This window comes from Rhinopithecus bieti, unplaced genomic scaffold, assembly GCF_001698545.2.
Source record: "Rhinopithecus bieti isolate Rb0 unplaced genomic scaffold, ASM169854v2 scaffold_25394, whole genome shotgun sequence".
Lineage (NCBI taxonomy): Eukaryota > Metazoa > Chordata > Mammalia > Primates > Cercopithecidae > Rhinopithecus > Rhinopithecus bieti.
This window is the reverse complement of record NW_016811676.1, coordinates 209,007-230,592: the sequence shown is the minus strand read 5'-3', so window position 1 is coordinate 230,592 and position 21,586 is coordinate 209,007. Positions and strand designations below refer to the sequence as shown.

General features: G+C 46.4%; 1 protein-coding gene across 1 annotated transcript in view; it reads left to right on the top strand.

Annotated features, from left to right (window-relative positions):
• Nucleotides 1-2,562: 2,562 nt before the first annotated feature.
• The window catches only part of CLDN14 (claudin 14), an 81,636-nt gene continuing 62,612 nt past the window's right edge, over nucleotides 2,563-21,586 (top strand). The window contains exon 1 of the mRNA XM_017894640.1: nucleotides 2,563-2,817. The gene's annotated coding sequence lies outside the window, so the exon portion shown is untranslated. The remainder of the gene's footprint in view (nucleotides 2,818-21,586) is intronic.

Genomic DNA, 21,586 nt, shown 5'->3' with positions numbered 1-21,586 from the left:
ACTGATACCTAATTTCTGTGAAGGATTATGTGTAGCAAGCAGCCTGTGAAAGACTTGGGAACTCAGAGAACTTTTGAAGGCTACTCACCCAACCCAAGAATGGAGTCCCTTGCTACCTCATTTCTACCCACTCCACCTTAAAACACTTTAAGAATATTGTATTCGAATCTGTGTTTGTTAAAAATCAATTCTTAACCCTCCAAAATTTGAGTAATGCCTGTTGCTCTAGTTTAAGTGGAGAATGTGCAAAAAAGAGAGAGTCATGGAAGGGCAAGAGAATCCTGCCTCCCTCTCTCCACGGGTTTCAGAAATGCCTCCAATCCCCATGGCCACCTGTATTGGTAGGAGGCTGGAGAATGGTTTATTTTTCAACTACCAACAGAGATGCAAGCTCTTTTCACTTAGTATCCACAAATGCTAGGGCACTGGCCTGATACAATCCCTCCTGCAAGCAAACTTCAATTGGCACCCCCTGCAGTAGCCAGGATTAATAACAGAGAGCATGGTGGTTTTGTTATTAAGTTACTTTCAGCAATTAGTAAATTTGTCGTCCTAATTGTTTTCACATGGTGGCTCTGTGCACATGTCTTACTTCACCGATGTCCTTGCAGTCTTGCCCCTGTCATCATATTTCAGCGTGATCGCTGCCCATCTCTCCAAGCTGTCCAATCCCATCAAAAGCTGATTTGCAGTCGGGTCAGCAGGAAGGAGGAGTAAAGAGTTCATTTCAAAGACCACGACATATTTGGATAAAATACGGAGAAATTTTGCTCAGCTCCCTGGGCGTCTGAGAGTGAGTGTGCTCTGGAGGAGGGGATAGCTGCCTGTGGTTAGTGCACATGAAAATCCAAATTCTCCCCAGCCTCGAACTTGCCTCTCCTTCCCAAATCCCAACTCCATCCCCTCCTATGCAAACAGTCAATAGCTGCAGGCAGGGATGACTGTCTGAGGCCTGGGAGAACTTTGTTCTAGTCTTGGAGGATGAGCAAGATTTGTAAGACACCCACAATCCTGCAGGCCTACCCTGTGATGGGGTCTGGATGGTGGAGAGCTTCGGCTGCTCCCTCCTTCTGTACTGAGGGACTTAGTTCCCTGGCACTCCTAAGCCAAGAAAAGGCCATTGTCCTTCCAGCCACCTTCCTCAGGGAGAGGGATGGATGGCAGCAGAGGTGGCCCAGGGCAAGGACCTGCCCAAGGTGCAGTGTGATCCTGCCAAGCTGGCAGGTGCAACGTGGTAATGGAAACCTGGGTTGTAGGCAGCCAAGGGCTGGTGTGGTTTCTGGGCTCCTGGGTGTCACCCACTGGGTCCCCAAATTGAAACCCGGCCACTAGCATTTCAGCCAGTGCAGGTGCGGCTCAGGATGGACGGTTGAATCCATGACACAGGCTTCCCTGGCTGCAGCCTTGGGAATCTTAGGCTGACTCAGTTTCTTTGTCAAGTAAACAGTCCCTGTCATCACACGCTCTCTCCCCCATTTTAGGAATCAACTAGAAATGTAGACAAGAACAGGAAAAATGCCATGTTGTGGGGCTGGCTGTTTACGTTTCAGATGCTCTTTATGCATATTTGCTTGCTTTTGACCGTGCCCCACATTTGGAAAGGAGGGGAAATGAATATATGTAAGTTACAGTGCAGCATTTCAGAGTGGGGTCCCAGAACTAGATGCCTGGGTTCAAGTCCCAGCTCTGCCATTCTTCAGCTACTGGCCTTGGGACCCATTGCCTCAATTGTACTCTTTTGTAAAATGAGCACAATTAGAAGATCCATGTCATTAGGTTGTTACAACGATTATGTAAAGCCAGCACTTACTACAGTGCCGAGAACACGAGAAGTGTTTGGTAAGTATTATTGTCAAATAATAACATACTTATTAAGTTATAGGCAGAATCTAAGCACAGCAGGACAGACAGGCCCTCCTGAATATCCTGAGAAACTTTCCTATCACTCTCTTTTGTTTGCCTCTCCCTGGTCATTCCTCTTATCTTCACACAGGAGCTGTTATTTCTTTGAGTCTTTTTTAAATTGTCTCCCCCAACCCAAAGAGCAGGGACTTTTTGTTCACTGCTATAGTCCCTACTGTCCCCCTTCACAGTGCTGGCACGTAGTAGGTGTTCAATAAACATCTGTTGGCAGAAAAATGAATGAAAAAAGGAGAGAATGGAGGAGAAGCAGGGTGCTCTCTGAGCCCTCACTTTGGGAACTGGGGGTCCCTCTATGCCGTAGGGCAGCCCCTACTCCAGCAGTTGGGTCCCTCCGCGGCCCCACTGGGGGTGTAGGGTGGGAGGGGGGTTTTTGAAATCTGCTGGGATTTTCACCCACCTCCGGCCTGGTGGGAGGAGGACCCTCGTGCTCCCCCCTGACCCCGCCAGATTGTGCTATTTAATCCTGTTTCAAATCCAGGTATTTGAACCTGAAACTGAGCATGCAAATATGTTCCCAGCAAGACGGCAAGGCATTTTGTACGTGCGGGTACTGGCGTCATTTCTGAAAAAGAGCAGTAGTCCTCGGGGCAGAGGCAGGGACAGGGGCAGGGACAGGTGCGGGCAGCGGGAGGGACCTGGAGCCCACAAAGGTAATTCCACTCTGCGCGTCAATTATTCATGGCGCTCGGGCTGGCTCTGCGTGGTCACCTGCGCGCTGCAGAATCCCCCAGCGCACCGGGGACTGCTCGGGGGCTGCTGGGGGGCAGCTGGGAGGCCTGTCGCTCGAGGTGAGGCCGGATCAAGGAGAGTCACGCGGCTCCCTGGGGAGAAGGGGCGCCGGGCCCCCACAGACCCGAGAGCGGCCATGAGCTGGAGTCCAGCCGCCCAGGAGGGGTGAGTTTCCAGCCCCGGGGGCTTCTTTCACTGTCAGCCTCGGGACTTTTAGCATGGAATGGCTCAGGCTGGAGCCTACAGACTGGTGCCGGCGGAGCTCCCCGGCCATCAGTCACAGAGGATCAGCTGCATCTTCCTTTATCTTAAATGTGAGCTAAACAAGGTCTGCAATGTCTGCTATATGAGCTTTGCTCTCCCAAGGTGAGGGAAGTCAGAATTTTCCGGGCAGCATGATAAGGGGTGTGAAGTTTATTTAAATGTTTTAGAAAGTCTAGTGCCGGCCAGGAGCCGTGGCTCACGTCTGTAATCCCGGCACTTCGGGAGGCCGAGGCCGGCGGATCATAAGGTCAGTAGTTCAAGACCAGCCTGACCAACATGGTGAAACCCTGTCTCTACTAAAAACACAAAAATTAGCCAGACGTGGTGGTGGTGCGTGCCTGTAATCCCAGCTACTTGGGAGGCTGAGGCAGGAGAATCGCTTGAACATGGGAGGCAAAGGATGCAGTGAGCCAAGATCGCACCACTGCACTCCAACCTGGGCGACAGGGGGAGGCTCTGGCTGCAAAACTAAAGGAAAGTCTACAGCCAACTCCAGTGGTTCACACACGCCCACACATACACGCACACACATGTTTAGAGAGAGAGAGGGTCACAAAAGAAATTTACATTCTAAGACAAAAGAAACTGTAGTTAAGTAAGTGGGTAGCAAGGTACCCGTCACAAAGACACTATTAAAACCTAAGACAGTAAGACACAGGCCAAAGTATTCCCTTGCTACAGACCTGTGCCCCTGACCAGTGCCCTTGATAGTCCATTCTACCTGGCATTTGGGACACCGGTTTTTTAGGTTTTATATAGAAATCCTTTGTATTTTGTGTAAAATTGTTATTGACAATATAACAATTCCACTATATTGATCATTGGCCCTTAGAGAAGGTAGGTAGTAAGAAAAATGCTTTTGAAGTTGAGAATAAGGGCAAAATATTATTTCTCTGAGTAAGCAGGCATGCTTCTTTTTATTAGACAATCGGCTTTATAAAACTCAACTTTCCCTTTTCGCTTTGGCTCCTGGGAAACTCAGAGTTAAGGTTTGTTGCTTGTAATTGCAGCAGTCTCTTTTAGGATTAGGACTTGGATATGATTCTTTTCATCCTTTTGTTACTTGGCTCTTGTACTTTCACACATGTACCTTTTCAATAGTTTTCTTGTACCTATGAGTTTTATTACAAGTCATTTCAAATCATCTTTAAAAATATGTCAAGGTAAATGTGCAGAACTTAATACATGGTAAACCCTCAACAAGTACCAGATTGATAAACTGACTGACTGAAAGGCAGGAGGTATCCTGCAGAAGATGAAGAACTCTTACCTGTTGACTTCCATGTTCTCCCCACCAGCCTGTCCATGTCAGTTCCTCTCTCTGGAATTGGCACCACCGTTGGCTTAAACCAGAAACCTGGAAGTTTTCCTTGGTTTCTCCTCTTTTCTCAACTCTAACATCCAACCCATTAGCAAAGCCTGTCAATTCTACCTGCAATGTGTATGTGGAATCTGTCCACTCCTCTCCTGCTCCACAGCCACTGTCCTTGTTTAAGGAACTGATGTCTCACTTGGCCTGGGGCAATACCTTCTACTCTTGCCCACCTCTAGTCGACTTGCTACAGAGTCACCATAGTGGCCTTTTAAAACTCAAGTCACCTCATGTCCATCCACTGCTTACAACAATTCCATGGCCTCCTCTTCCCTTAGAATAAACATCCAACTACTTATCACCACCTGCAAGGTCTGGCTGATGTTGCCCTCTCTGCCCTCTCCTCGCATCCTGAATTCATCACTCTTAGGTAACTCACAAGATGTCTCCAACTGGAGCTCTGCCCTCCGGCTCCCTCCTTCCCCTCTCTCAGGACTTGACCTACAGCCACTTCCTCAAAGAGACACTCCTCAAATCCCCCCTGCTCCTGGCAGGAACGAGTGGGATTTCAGAGGGCCGTGCTGCCCAGCGTTCAGTATCAGTAGGAGAGGTAAAAGCCACCATTCAGCTGCACCCCATTGATTTCCTTTCTGGAACAAATCTGCTGGTAAATAGATATGTTCCTATGTGATGTACAGTTGGCTCTCTGTATCTGCAGGTTCCACATTCATGGATCAAAAATATTTGGAAAAATTAAAATAATAATACAACAATAAAAAACAATACAAATAAAAACACAGTATGACAACTATTTACATAACCTTACATTGTGTTGGGTATTGTGTCATCTAGGGATGATCTGCAGTGTATGAGAGGATGTACATTGACCATATGCAAACACTAAGCCATTTAATGTCAGGGACTTGAACAGCTGAGGATTTTGGAATCCTCAGGGGTCCTGGAGCCAGTCCCCTGTGAATACTGAGGGATGACTGTATAAACACACACACCACACTCCACACACGCTCACTTCACACACAGACCACATCACACAACACACGCTCACTCCACACACACCACACACATACATAGCACATATCACACACCACGCCACACACATACCACACACATACACTACATGCTACTACACACATATACCACATACTACACACATACATACTCCATATACCACACACACTCTGCACACACACTCCAATCATACACTCTGCACACACACTCACTCTGCACACACACTCACTCTGCAGACATACTCCACACACACACTCACTCCACTCATACACTGACTCTGCACACACACTCCACACACACTCCACACACACTCTCTCCACTCATACACTCTTTCCACACACACTCACTCCACACACACTCACTCCACACACATGCCACACTCACTCCACACACACTCACTCCACACACATGCCACACTCACTCCACACACACTCACTCCACACACACTCCTCACACACACTCTGCACACACTCCACACAAACACACTCACTCCACACACTCACTCCACATACACTGTCTCCATTCATACACTCACTCCACACACTCTCTCCACACACACACTCCACACACACTCTCTGCACACACTCTCCACACACACTCCCTCTGTACACCCCACACACGTATTTTTTACTTGTTTCATTGCCGTGTCTCACAGTAGACCTTAGACACCATGAGTGCGGGGACCTTATCTGATTTGTTCACAAACATATGTCTGACACAGAGCCTGGCACAGAGAATTTCCTCTGTAAACATTTTTAAAATGAATGAATACGTGACTGAGAGCTCATTCTCGGCATCCCTTAAATTGGCGTGGGTTACAACAGAGACTTGCCCAGCCATCATTCTGGAGTGGGGTCAGCGGATGCTGTGCAGCTGTGAATCCACGTTTAGGGCCTCGCTCAGGGGAAGCTGCGCTGTCCTGGCGTAGTTGAGAAGCAAGCTTTGTGTGTGGGTGTGACGGGCAGGAGCGCGCCTGGGACTTCTGCAGCCTTGACCTGGTGCTGGGGATCAGGTGACTCGTACAGGACTCCCCGTGCCCTTATGTCTGCCCATTCCCGCGTTGGGGTGGTCTCTGCAGAGTTAAGAAAGCTTGGTACTGGCCAGATGTCATACCTGCAGCAATCGGCCACTCCGACTGCGGAAAAAAAAATGTGTTTCAATGGAGGTGACTCTAGGGGGCGCTGCAGCATCCGGATTCTCATACATGGGCTTCTCTTAACCAACTGCTGCTGGATGCTGGGCAGAGACTCCTTCTGAAATGCTGTCTCTTCTTTTCTCTCTCTCTCTCTCTCTCTCTCTCTCTCTCTCTCTCTCTCTCTCTCTCTCTCTCTCCCTTTTTTCTTTGAAACGGAGTCCCGCTCTGTCGCCAGGCTGGAGTGCAGTGGCGCGATCTTGGCTCACTGCAACCTCCACCTTCCAGGTTCAAGCAATTCTCTTGCCTCAGCCTCCCGAGTAGCTGGGACTACAGAGGCACGCCCCCATGCCCGGCTAATTTTTGTATTTTTAGTAGAGACAGGGTTTTGCCACGTTGGCCAGGATGGTCTCGCTCTCTTGGCCTCATGAACCGCTGTCTCTTCTTGCCACGCAGTTTTGCGACCCGTCCTGCAGACAGTGACAGCAGCAAAATTGTGGTGATGGTGGTGATTGTTTTCCTCTTTCTTGCTAAGTTTTATGACTGTTCCTTGAAACCCATTAACATTGATCCCAACCATTTGAGTTGTTTGGGGGTATACTTGGGGTTCCAGAAAATGAGTTGCCATCAGATTTCACCGATTTCTGGTTGATCTATAAGTGTTGGACTTTCATAGATCTCCACCCAACTGACTGAAAATTTTCAAACAGACAGCAAAGATGGAAGAATAGTACAAGGAACACCAGTAGACTGTCCACCTGACTCTAACCATAGTTTATATTTTGCCATATACATTTCTCTCTCTCTCTGTCTCTCTCTGTACACACACAGAGACACACACACATTTTGTTTTGTTTTTTTTCTTAACCATTTGAAAGTAAATTGTAGGCTTAGTGTGGTGGCTCACACCTGAAATCCCAGCACCTTGGGAGGCTGAAGCAGGCGGATCACGAGGTCAGGAGTTTGAGACCTGCTTGACCAACATTGTGAAACCCCTTTCTACTAAAAATATAAAAAGTAGTTGGGCACGGTGGCGCACGCCTGTAACCCCAGCTACTCGGGAGGCTGAGGCAAGAGAATTGCTTGAACTCAGGAGGCGGAGGTTGCAGTGAGCCGAGATCACGCCATTGCACTCCAGCCTGGGTGACAGAGTGAGACTCCGTCTCAAAAAAAAAAAAAAGGAAGAAAATTGTAAATTGTAAACGGTCATGATACTTGACTCTAAATATTTCATTAGATATCTACCAAGGACATTCTCCTATGTCTCTGCAACACCATTATCATACCTCATAACATTAATTTTTTAAAAAATTAACTTTAGCATCATCTACTATCCAGTTCATATTCATGTTTTCCCAATTGCATCCAAAACGTCTTTTATAGCTTATTTTTTTTAAAAGGATCTAATCAAAGATCAATATGTTCATTTTTACATCTTTTTATCTATTTCAATCTATAACAGTCTCCCAGACTTTCTGTTGTGACTGACTTTCTGAAGGGCCTAGCTGAGTTGTCTTATAGACAGCCTCACAGCCTGATTTTTTATTTTTCTTGCTGCAGATTTTTTTTTTTTTTTTTTTTTTTTTTTTTTTTTTTTTTTTTTTTTTTTTTTTTTTTTGAGATGGAGTTTCGCTCTTGTTGCCCAGGCTGGAGTGCAATGGTACCATCTCTGGCTCACCGCAACCTCCGCCTCCCAGGTTCAAGTGATCCTCATTCCTTAGCCTCCCGAATAGCTGGGATTACAGGCATGCGCCACCACACCTGGCTAATTTTGTATTTTTAGTAGAGACGGGGTTTCTTCATGTTGGTCAGGGTGGTCTTGAACTCCCAACCTCAGGTGATCTGCCCGCCTTGGCCTCCCAAAGTGCTGGGATTACAGGTATGAGCCACTGCGCCCGGCCCAGATTTTTTTTAGTTGAGTGGTGTTACGACCTTGTTGAAGGTAAGAAAGTGTGTCTCTGCCAATAGTCAATTTCCTCAAGATATATTGCTATGCAGGTTTATTGACATCTTATCTACTCCAAAAAAGAATTTGAGGCAGTTTATAATAAAAGAGAGAGTCTGTTGAAAAAAAAGAGAAAATATTTTCTTAATATGTAGAAGGATGGTGGGTGGGAGGAAGGAGAGCAGTAGAGGTGCTACAAACACATTAATGTCGTTTGTATAACTAAACACAAAATTTCACTCTCAGCTTTCTACTGTCAATGAAAAAATAGTTTTAAAATCACCTTTAGGAAATATGATCTTTACTCGCACTAGAACTATGAAACTAATTTGTCCCATGGAGCCTTAGACAAATGATACCAACAAAATAATCAGCCATCTCTTTCACAGCACATATTAATGTTGAAACATTTTCATGGAGCTGCTTCTTTAATACACAAGGTCAAAGCCAAGAATGCAACATTGAAACAGAATGGAGTAAAGTCATTTTTAAAATGAGTTCAGTCGAGGTAACTTGATTTCTGCATCTAACACGAGGGAGAATTGGGCATGCCCTGAGGATGGGTGGGCTGCCTGGCCCCCACTCTTGTCCTCAGTCCCCCACCGTCTCTGTCGGCCTTCCCTGGGCAGGTCCTCAGGTACAGGCAGATGCCAGCTGGACCCCAGATGAGGAAACACAGCAGGTGCAAGGCTGGACCTCAAGGATGAAGCTAAGCCTGAGTCAGGGGCTCCCCTAGACAGACATCCAACAACCTCCCCACAGAGCTGGGCTGCAGCTGAACTTGCATTTGATGATCATTGCTTTTTCAGTCTGCTTCAGTGCTGAACAGCACAGCAAGGCTGGCTGCCTCCTCCCCTGGAGAGCGTTTAGAGATGGTGTTGCAATGAGGAAGGATTCCTGTGCTTTCCAAGGGCCGGGGAGTGCCATGTTGTCCTTTCATGCCGGTTTGCCTCCTGCCAGGCCCGTAGTGTGGGTTTGCTGTAAGGTGCGCCCCTGGCTAAACCGAAGGGTTTCATACGACCATTTAAACTGCAGAAAATGCTGCCAAACTATACAAAATTCGTGTGCTTTGAGATAATGATTTTTCAGTTGCATATGCATGATGTTATAGAAATTGTTGGCCATAGAGAAAAAATTCCCCATGATCTCACCGCTCCTGAAATCAACTAAGTCACCTGCTCAGAGCCACTCTCTGTGGACTCCCTTCTGCATTAAAGGAAATGCACCTGTTCGTCTCCTTTCTAGAATAAAACGTGACTACACATGTCATTTAGATGTGTATGTGCATGCACACATACATATTTGTATTCCTTTGTGGTCTTTAAATGTATTTTTATAGTTAGAATCATAATTCACATACCATTTTATACAGTATTTTTTCTCAATTTTATATCTCATGCTTTTTTCCATTGTCATGTGGTTTTACAAAGCATTTTTATTTGTTTATTTTTATTTTATTTATTTACGTATTTATTTTTGAGACAGAGTCTCACTCTGTCGCCTAGGCTGGAGTGCAGTGGTATAGTTTCAGCCCACCACAACCTCCACCTGCCAGGTTCAAGTGAGTCTCGTGCCTCAGTGTCTCAAGTAGGTGGGACTGTAGACACCCACCACCACACCCAGCTAATTTTTGTATTTTTAGTAGAGATGGGGTTTCACCATGTTGGCCAGGCTGGTCTCAAACTCCTGACCTCAGGTGATCTGCCCCCCTCAGCCTCTCAAAGTGCTGGGATTACAGGCGTGAGCCACTGCGCCCGGCCCACAAAGCATTTTTAAAAATAGATAAATGATTTTCCATTGAATCCATGCACTGTAATTTAGCTCATCTCATTTTTGGACAAAGTCTATTGTTTCCACCTCTCCTTTTCATCCTTTATCATTCACACTTCCCTAACCATAATTATACAATAAGATCAATGGCTCGCCACAACCCTTCCTGGCTTGTGACGGTTAGATTACGCCGGCATCAGGGAGGGAGGTGATTGCATTTCCACTCGTTATGGCTGGGAAAGATGCCACCCACTAAAATTTAAATGTAAGGGGCGGGGACACAGCCTCTTGACCCAGTCTGAGACTGACACCTTGCCCAGGGCAATGAGCAAGAGCAGGATTGAACCCAGAGCTGGGTGGCATCGTGAAAATGGGACACTCAGGGTAGCGGTGACAAATAATTTAGAGGCTGCTTGCTCCTGGAGTAGAATGTCGGGCACATAAGGCCAGGTCTGTGTCTCGTTGGGGAGTCTGTGCGTAGTCTTGATGGGACAGTGCCATAGTGATTGTCAGCCAGCCTCTCCCCAGTGCACGCTCACCCAGCACACAAGCCATGTTGATACAGAACAGTGACTTGAAGGATTGCCAGGCATCGGCCACACGGAAGATGTGACTGGGAGTTGTCCTAAAGCCATATGTTTTTGATCATCCTGTACTTGTCAAAGAGCTTTGAAGTTCACGACTTTGCTCTGGCTCCCACAGGGGTTCATCCTGAGCTTCCATCATCCCTTTTTCCTGTCAACTGTGTGTTGCATGCAGATGCCACCCCCATGCCTTGCCCGAGACTCCCTTAAAAAGCTGGAATTATGTCTTTGAAATTATTAATTTTCATGAATAGCATGAAAAAAAATTTTGTGATCCCAGCTACCCAGGAGGCTGAGGCAGGAGAATCGCTTGAACCCAGGAGGCGGAGGTTGCAGTGAGCCGAGATCACGCCATTGTACTCCAGCCTGGGCAACAAGAGCAAAACTCCCTCAAAAAGAAAAAAAAAAAATTTTTTTTAAAGCCACTTCACTCCAGTGAACTAAGCTATTGCAATTTTTCTGTGTTTAGTTCTAGTCCTCAGCTGCACAGGCAAGTCAGATCTTACCAATTTATTTATTTATTTAAGTTTTATTTTAAGTTCAGGGGTCCATGTGCAGGTCTGTTATACAGGTAAACTTGTGCCATAGAGGTTTATTGTATAGATTATTTCGTCACTCAAGTATTAAGCCTAGTACTCCGGAAAAGTCCGGATCCTCTCCCTCCTCCCATCCTTCGCCCCAGGTAGGCCCCAGTGTGTGTGGTCCCCCTCTATGCGTCCATGTGTTCTCTTCATTTGGCTCCCACTTATAAGTGAGAACATGTGGTATTTGGTTTTTTGTTCCTGCGTTAGTTTGCTAAAGATAATGGCCTCCAGCTCCATCCATGTTCCTGCAAAGGACATGATCTGGCTCTTTTTTATGGCTGCATAGTGTTCCAGGCAGTCTTACCAATTTATTACCACGGTGATGTTGCCACCCTGTGTTCTGTTTGCTGATTTTCTCCAGTGTGGTCTCATCATCAATATTTTCCCACGTGGTACAATGTCTACATAATCATTATTTTAACAGCTCTGTGTCTATCCAGAGAATGGGCAGGCCCTACTTTAAACTCTCAATGCTGGACACAGAAGCTGGGTTCACAATTGTAAGCTGGAAGCATCTTCAGGCATGTGGAGTATTTGGCCCACAGGACTTCAGCAGATGGAGTTTAGTGGTTAACAGCTGGTCACACCCAATGTCACCAACCTGGCACCTAAGTGTACACTGCGGGGAGTGTACCATGTGGCCAGAGCAGCCTCTGCCTGTGCAGACCGTCCAGCGACTCTCTGCCTGGCTGGACCCTGGCATTTCCAGGTCCTCTTCCCACACTTGCGGAGAGAAGGCATAGCCAGATGTGCAGCCCCGGCTGAGCTAAGCCCTGCTCCATTACCCACCGGCCCCTCTGAATGTGTTTTCTCTGTAGTTCGTGGCTACGCTCTGGAATTTCAGACCACGCTGAATTTACTTGTTTTACGGCTAGGAATTTCAGGAGCAGCACCGCAGATGTTAAATGCAGGAGTCTCTTGGTGCTAGTAAAATAAACCTTACTCAAACAGGGGTGTCGTGACCCAAAGTGTTAGATAACCCGTGATACAGGATGTTGGTCACCAGTACAGATGTTGTAAGTTGAGTCATTTGACAGCATGGTAACTTTATATGGCCAGAGAGCCAGCTGTGAATATTTAAAAGGGTGGCGGGTGGGAGGAATGCCTTTTTATTTCTAGACAAATATGTATCTGATCATAACTTAAATACTTTTTTTTAGTCAAAATACTGATTTTTCTTTCTCCCCACATTCTCAAAAGAGAAGCCCTTCCTATCCTTTTGGTGTTCAACCCCACCAAACTAGGCTTCACATTAGAGATCCTGCAAGTCTTAAATTAGAATCTCACTTCTGAAATCTGTTGGAAGGACATTTTTTAAGGCCAGCATTCTGACCTCCTGGATAAAAAAGTCTTTCTCCATTGTTGTGAAGTAATATTTCCCCAGGGCTTTGGAAATCCCTGGTGCTGCGATGAGCAGGCTGAGGAGCCTGGTGATGGGCTCATGCCAAGGTCATGTGGTGGCTCCCGGGTGGAATTTGAGTCTCTTGACTCCCAGCCTAGTACTCTTGCTAGCATGTCACACTCGGGTATTGCCAGTGTGTGCCCTCTTCAGAGAAAATATGTTTTGAGGTTGGTAAAATGAATTTTGTAGAAAAATAGCATCTTAATGTAGTTTTTCATAGTTATCTGGAAAACTTCAAGGCCACTATGACTTCTCCATGAATTATTTCACGTACGTCTTCCTGCGCCTATCAACAAAAAGACCATGCGAAACCCACACTTCTCAATTTGTAAAATAAGGGAATTACACGAGGTGAATCTAGATTTTCTGGGTCAGTATTTTGGCTTCTCCAGAATCCGTTTGACTTTTACTTATCAAACCTAGATGTATTGGACATAACATAATAACCTTAAGTGCCACGTGTTATAATGAAAAGTAAATAGGTAATTTATTAGATTTTAAAATATATTTTAATTACATAGGTAATACAGAATATATATTTCCTTAGTTAAAAAAAAAAAAACAAACAAACAAAGACTAAAGTCCACTCTGACACCCCTGCCCCATTCCAATTCCCTCCTGTCCCACCCCAGACGCTGTCATTGATTGAGGATATATAGAGGCCTTTTAAAGATACATTTATAGGCCAGGCACAGTGGCTTATTCCTGTACTCCTAGTACTTTGGGAGGCCAAGGCAGGTGGATCACCTGAGGTCAGGAGTTTGAGACCAGCCTGGCCAACATGGTCAAACCCTGTATCTACTAAAAATACAAAAATTAGCCGGGTGTGGTGGTGCATGCCTGTATTCCCAGCTACCTAGGAGGCTGGAACCGGGGAGGTGGAGACTTCAGCCAAAATGGTGCCACTGCACTGCAGCTTGGACGACAGAGCGAGACTCTGTCTCAAAAAAAAAAAAAAAAAAAAACGAAAAACCAACAACAACCAACATTTATAGCGAATATGTATATATTTATATATTTTCCTAAAATTTCTATAACATTATTAATTTTTTTTTCAAGACAGAGTCTCACTCTGTCACCCAAGCTGGAGTGCAGTGGCATGGTCTCGGCTCACTGCAACTTCCACCTCCCAGGTTCAAAGTATTCTCCTGCCTCGGCCTCCTGAGTAGCTGGGATTACAGGTGCCACCACCCGTGACTGATTTTTGTATTTTTAGTAGAGACAGGGTTTCACCATGTTGGCCAGGCTGGTCTCAAACTCCTGACCTCAAGTGATCTGCCCACCTGGGCTTCCCAAAGGGCTGGGACTACAGGTGTGAGCCACTGCACCTCAGCTAACATTATTTTAAGTGTTGCTTTACTGAACATAATTTGTTTCCCAAACTTATTTTTAACACAGTCTGTTTTGCATCTTGTTTCAGTCAACAGGCTGCCTTAGAGACTTCTTTCTTTAATTTGGGCTATTTGAAGATTTGCTCCTCATGTCCCATCTCCCTCCCAAACTTCCCCAGGTACACGTGAAACACAACCTCCTCCCACTTTTTGAAATATCTCCCTTTTGCTGCCTGTTTATCCTGCAAAGCCCTCTCTGCCCCTCGCCTTTGGTGGGAATCAGTCACTCCCTCCATGATCCCCTCAACCTATGCGTGTCTCTTGTGGCTTGGGTTTCACTTACTGTTTTTGTTATGACATGGCCTGCCCTTCGTTAGATTTATTAGTTTCTACATCTGTCTCATCTACCAGACTATCTCTAGGAAGACAGAGACCTCCTTTACGCCTATTGGTCTGCCCTGCACATAGCAGATGCTCAGTAAAAGTTGGTTAACCTGCCTGAGGTGGGGCATCTGAGCTTGTTTAAGGCAAGTGCTGCATAAAGATGAGGCCAGAGAGAAGGCAGAGTCACTGCAGACCTGCATGTGGCCCGGATCTCTGTGCAGGGGGAGCTGCCTCCTCAGAGCCCACCCCCCACACACGCACCATCCCCATCCCCAACACACTCTTTTCATTAGGGAGAATCCAGGCTGTGTCTTCGTTTGCACAGCACAGTCCGTGGCTGGAATGAAATCTGAAAACCAGCTTCCCACAATGCTTCTACCTTGTTAAAAATAAACCAACTCTATTTACAAGGGTTTGTTTTTTTAAAAAATAAAGAAAATATTCACATCCCTCCCCAGCGTGCCACAGAACTGAAATCTGAGGCAAAGACTTAATCTTTAACTGAAAGGCAGGGTGAAGCATAAGCAAATCATGGAAACACTCCTTTCTAATCATCCTATCAAAGGCCATCCCCCAGCAGGTGCCTGCTCAGGTGTCTGTTATTCGGGGTCAATGAGAAGGATCGGAGGCTGGAGGCAGGAGTGCTGGCTCCGACATTAGCATGAGATTAAAAACTACACAGCACTATGTTGTTCTGCATAAAACAGCTGCTTTCATGACATTTAATTTGTCAGGTAACAATGATGTTTTGGACTAACAAATAAATATAAATAGGGAATAAGGAAAAGATGAGACAATGTCCACAGCTCATACTTCATATGTCAGATAATGGTAAGTTTTTAGACTTACAAATCCAAATAAGGGTTAAGGGAAACTATTACAGAAAAATTTCCATAGTGGTTCACTCCTTGGATCCTCAAGCAAGTTACTAAGGAAGAGACTGATTCAAAGGACACATATTAATCTATGGGATTTTGGCTGAGTGTGAGTGGCTCACACCTGTAATCCCAGCACTTTGGGAAGCTGAATCTGGCAGATCACTTGAGGTTAGGAGTTTGAGAACAGCCTGGTGAAACCCTGTCTTTACTAAAATACAAAAATTAGCTGTGCGTAGTGGTGGGCACCTGTAATCTCAGCTATTCAGGAGGCTGAGGCAGGAGAATCGCTTGAACCCGGGAGGTGGAGGTTGCAGTGAGCCGAGATCGTGCCACTGCACTCTAGCCTAGGTGACAGAGCAAGACTCCCTCTCAAAAAAAAAGAAAAAGAAAAAAATGCAGCTTTTTAATCTGCATAGGAGGTGGGTATGAAAGGACTAAACAAAACAAGTTACGTACTCTGTGTGCTAGAAACTACCATCAGATATAAATAGAGATTGGGGAAAGCATTTTTAGATTAAGAAAACCCTTTGTACCAAAAAATACATCCTTTCAAACATGATTAATATGTCTTCCCTATAGTTTTCTGCTCAAATTATTTGTAATTCTAGTGAGGAGAAAGTGTTTCTTTCTAGCCAAAACAACCGTCTGGATGAATACCAATGAGTGCATAAAAGCTTGAGTTACTAAGGGAGTAATCTCCTGGACAGGTGACCTCCTTGCTTGGAGTTCCGCTCCTGAATGCTGTCAGCCGCAACCGAGCTCGCGTCCTCCTCAGGCTTGGTGGAGGGCCAGGCAGGGTTGTAGCTCACACTATAGCAGATGCTGCCTGTGGTGGAGAAGGGGGAGAGGAGGAGGGAGGAAACTGTTTCCAGAACCTTCCACCATTTCTAGAATTTTCTGCAGCTTCCAGAACCTTCTGGTGCCTCCAACAAACAGATTCTTTCACTGAAGAACAGCAACTTGCCAGCAACCAGCCTGCGGCCCAGGGTGCATCACTGTCTGCAGGAGAGGGACAGATGCCCCTTGCATGGACGGAAGACTCAGGGACTCCGGAGATGTTGGGAAGACTACATACCCCAACATCTCCGGACCGGGGAAGGGATCCTAACCCAGTTCCTTATTGCTGCCCTCCTATGAGGACAGGGTGGGCAGAGACCTGCAGCCTGGTAGGAAGAGCAGAAACTGGGAAATAACAGGGCTGACTTCTCTCTGAGAAGAGAAAAATTGGAACATTCCAGAAAGACGAGTTTCCTAACACTTGGCTTCCCCAGTGAACAGAGTTGAACAACTTGGAATCAGATCCGTGGGTTCGAATCCTGCTCAGGCTGTAGGACAGGGACTGTCTCACTTTCCACGTCTGGAAGATGATGATAATAGTCCTGGCTTCTCAGGATGGCGGTGACAATAAATGGCTTAAAGCATGGAATACCCTTGCCACACTGCCCGGCACATGTTAAGGGCTGAATAAATGTTAGTGATAATTATTCATACCTTATTAATAATATTGTCATTTTTACTTACTCATCTTTAACAGTAATTAAAGAGTGACCAGCTAAAAGAATTTGCTGGAATCACACAGAGAAGTTGAACAACAAGGATGATCTGAGAGTAACCGACAGCTTTGTACTAAATACTGAAGAGAAATTACTAAGATTTTTAAAAGTAACAATTTGACAATGACTTTGAATGAGAATTAATCATTTGAGTCTGTTCAGGAGATGAAATTGGGCTTTTGAAAACTAATACTTGCGTCCTCACCTCAGCATCAAAACCGGTGTTTTGAGAACAGATATCTAGGGACTCAACCAAAACTGGGATTCTTCCTAAAAATCAGAGCTTAAATGTTTTAAACAACCAAAATAAGTTTCTTCTCCACTGAGATACAGAAGAATAAGCAATAAGAAAGAAAAAAAGAAAGAAATTAGGACATTAGATTTCAATGTCCTAGTGAATGCCTTACCAATAACGATTCCCTTTTCCTGCCAGACACTGGTGACCTGCTGTTTCTCCTATTTTCTCCCTGGAGAATTGAGAAAATATTGCATGATTTATCTTTAGTGCAGGTACAACAAGGATATGGCCACATATTACCCCAAATGAGGGATTTGTATCACATTATTTTCCATTGGTGAGTAATCGACGGGAAATGGGAAATGTCACTTCAAGGCAGGCTGGCCATCTGGTGGAAGCCTCTCCATGAACACCGCAGCTGATCTACATGGAAATATTAAAGCAACAAAGTCTGAAGCTGTTTTCCTTCTCCAGGGAACTTCAGTTCATGCATGGAAGGAAGGCAATAAAGTCCAATTATTCTGGACGCAGCTACACAAGGCATATGAAAATTATCTCATGGAGGGTAGCGCTAAGCTAAGTATTTTTTAAAATAGCCATCAGTCACTCCTGGTAACAAAATCAAACAAACCAATCAATCTCTAAGGAACTCCTCATTAATCAAAAGACGGTGGTGAGATGTTGGCCATTTTTCATTATTCTACGTGTAATATTTTAAATCTGACATGCTGACAGGGTGGTCTGAACATGTGAAATTATCCCGTCCGAGAGGAGGAACAGCTGAGCTTCATAGTGTTGGACGATTCGCGCGTTACCTATTTATTGTGAATCTTCAAGTCTGCCCTTTTAAGGTGTTTGCTTTCTTCTTATTTGGGGGGCATGATATCTGTGGTTGAAAATGACAATAATACAAGGCTCTTACTACTGAGCGTGGCCAAAACTTTGGGGAACCCAGTGCTTCAATGGTCCTCAGAGCTGAGATTTTGTCATTCAACATCCCTGTCTCGGGAGGTAGGTCTATCAGACCCACCATACAGAAGTACATTTGTGCTAATGAGATTTCTCACAACGACACCTGGAAGCCACCTTCAGTAATGAGATGGATTGAGCTATTTAGCAGGTATGGAAAAGCCTGGAGGGAAGATTAATGATAATTAGATAGGAGTGAGATTTGTCTCAGCTATTGCTGGGCCTATCTCAGGAGTGTGAAGTGCCCGTGGTTGCCTGGTGGGATTTAAAGTTTATTTGAATGAACACTCCGTTTTTAAAAAATGCTGAAGTCCTTCATCTGTTTTTGTTTTCTCTACTTCATTGAAAACACAAACATCCCAGCAGGTTCTACTGGACTTTCCAATCACTTGAGTCAATAAGATTCATGGTCATTTCCAGGACCCCACTTTGCCAGGAGGAAGCAGTTGGTTGAACAGTATTTAAAAAGAGATTTGAAGATTGAGGAACAGACGTTCCGAGTTCTGGTCTGGTCGTGGTAGCCATGCAGCCTTGGTCAAGTCAGTTCCATCTTCCTGAGGCTCCACTTTAGCATCTGTAGGATGGGAGTGTCGAGCATGAGATCTGTGACTGGTGGGTCAAACCTGCCCTGCTGCCTGCTTTTGCAAATAAAGTTTTATTGGAACACAGCCATGCCCATTTCACGTATGTATTGTCTATGGCTGCTTTGGGACTACAACAGCAGAAATGAGCAGGTGCAACAGAGACACTGTGGCCGGCAGCACCGAAAATATTTACTGCCTGACCCTTTCCAGGAAAAGGTTGCCACCCCCTGGACTAAATGATCTTCAGCTAGGCTCCTTCTGGATTCCAATCTGTGGTTCTGAGATGAGGGAAGAGCATGGGGCTCTGTAGGAACCTGGGTGAAGGGACATCCCTGAGGTGGAGAAAGTCAGAGCACAGAGGCTGAACCTGCCAACAGAAGCACTCTCATACCCTCATCGTGCCGCTTCCCTCTGGTCTGGAGGCTGGGCTTTTTGTGGGCAGGGACCATACTTTCCAAGCAATCCTCTGGCTCAGCCTCTCAAGTCTTTAAAACCCAGCCCCAGTTTTAAAGACTTCATGCAACCGGTTGTCAGCGGACAATTGATGATACCAATGGCTCCTTGGTACCATTCCTGCTGGGAGGGCAGCTGTATCGCTGGAGGAGTCAGAGTGTGGTCGGTGGTGCCTCGTGGTCAATGGCAGAGCCTTGGCTTTACCATGAGGGCATCTGCCCAGCACACCACACATAGGGCCATCACACCCATCATCCACCCTTTCCGTCCTGCTGCCCACCAGCTTGGAAGTCACATTCACACCTCTGCCAAGTTTCCAAAAGTCCCTCTGTCTGGCCTCCCTTTGGCCTCATGCCAGCTCTTCCGTCATCTTTGGTGTCCCTGTTGTGGCTGAGGGGCTACTTGCCATCTTCCAACCCCAGTCATCATCCCCTCTCTGACCACTGTCCTGTTAACCTGGCCTCGGAACCTTGTCTTTCTCCTTGCTGCCAGCTTCAATTCTCTATTTGTATTTTTTGTTTGTTTGTTTGTTTTCCCCATTTAGCTTTGACTTGAAACTCACCTTCCATCCTCTTCATCCTTCAAAACTCAGCATGGTGTTCACCTTCTCCTTGAAGCCCACTGGTCCCTCCTGCCCCAGAGACCGCTAGCGCATGTCATCATCCTGACACCCCCTCATTCTGTGCGCTTGCGTTGGGCTGCACACGAGGCCACGCATTCTTGATGTCAGGGTGTCCGTCTTATCCTTCTCTCGAGGTCTCAGGGCTGGGCTGGGTAGGACGTCAGTGTCTGGCTGCTTGTTGAGTGGTTTGGCCATGCCTGCTGAGGTGGGCCTTGGCGTTCACTCTCCCTGAGGGAGCCCTGACTGGCACATTCCACAGAGCACCTGGGGTGGGTGTTGGAGCAGCGCCAATGGGAAGCAGGTGATGGAGAAGGCTCTTGAGGGCCCAGAACTCCAAGGGCAGTCAAAGTGGCCCAGCAGCCGAGCGTGGGTGGAAGGGGAAGGTACCTAGCACCCATGCCTTGCATCCACAACATGGGCTAGAAGGAGCTGAGAAAAGATGGCACCCTGGGCTCTGATGTCACCTGGGTGCAGGACCCCAGTGCCTCCATGAGTCACAGCCCAGCAGAGCATACCAGGCAGAACACCTCCACATGGGTCCAGTTTCCCATTCTCACAAGTGCCCACCAGCCCTGCTGGAAAGTGGCCAGTGGCTGTCTCTGAATGTGACATTGGAATATCAGGTGGCAGCACTTGCTCTACTGGGCCCAGGTCCAGCAGGCTGTAGGTATACAATCCTGCCTGTCATGTGGCAGTCATACTCCCCATCGCCCTCATTTCTGGGCCCACAGCATGGTTACACGGTCACATGGATCTCAGGGTCGGTATCTACCTCACTTGGAGGGAGGGGTCTCATTTCTCGCCATAACTGAGTTCCCCATTCCCTCATGCAGGTTAAAATCTGAGGCAGGCCAGGAGTGGTGGCTTATGCGTGTAATCCCTGCACTTTGGGAGGCCAAGACAGGAGGATCTCTTGAGTCCCAGAGTTTGTGACCAGCCTAGGTAACATAGGGAGACCCTGTCTCTATAAAAATAAAAATGAGCCAGGCCTGGTGGCACACACTTGTGGTCCCAGCTGTTTGGGAGGCTGAGCAGGAGGCTCAGATGATCTGTGGAGCTGGAGCCCAGGAAGTCAAGGCTCTGCAGTGAGTTGTGGTCATGCCACTGCACTACAGCCTGGGAGACAGAGCAAATAAGACCCATCTCATTAAAAAAAAAAAAAAATCTTAAGCAGATGCATATTCCCTGCAGCTCACACTGCTGATGCGGATGGATCCAAAAAAAAAAGGTTCCTTGTGCTTGGAGAGAGCAGTCAGCTCCTGGTGTTGAAGTCACCTGTGTCCCCATTCAGTGTTTGGAACTGGCATTCAGGGTGGTGACAGTGCTGCTTTGTGTCCCTCAGGTCACACTCCAGGGGCCGGCAGGACTGGAGCATCTCGGAGAGGGAATTAAGGGCAGTCCCTTCCCACCTGTCACTGGGGATGGTGCCAAATCCACTTTTTTTTTTTTTTTTTTCTGAGATGGAGTCTCGCTCTGTCACTTAGGCTGGACTGCAGTGGTACAATCTCGGCTCACTGTAACCTCCGCCTCTCAGGTCCAAGTGATTCTCCTGCCTCAGCCTCCCGAGTAGCTGGGGTTACAGGTGCACACCACCACACATGGCTTTTTGTATTTTTAGTAGAGATGGGTTTGCCATGTTGACCAGGCTGGTCTCAAACTCCTGGCTTCAAGTGGTCCACCCACCTCGGCCTCCCAAAGTGCTGGGATTACAGGAATAAGCCACTGCACCTGGCCTAATCCACTTTCTACCTAAACCAGGAAACTTCCTAGATTGCTTTTATTGAAAAGAAAGTTTAAGTCCAGAGTACAGTCTCTTGTTTGCAAAAGTTTGGGGGAGCACAGATCATCTAATCATGTAGCTCAAGAGTGTTTCTCTTTTTTTTTTTTTTTTTTTTTTTTT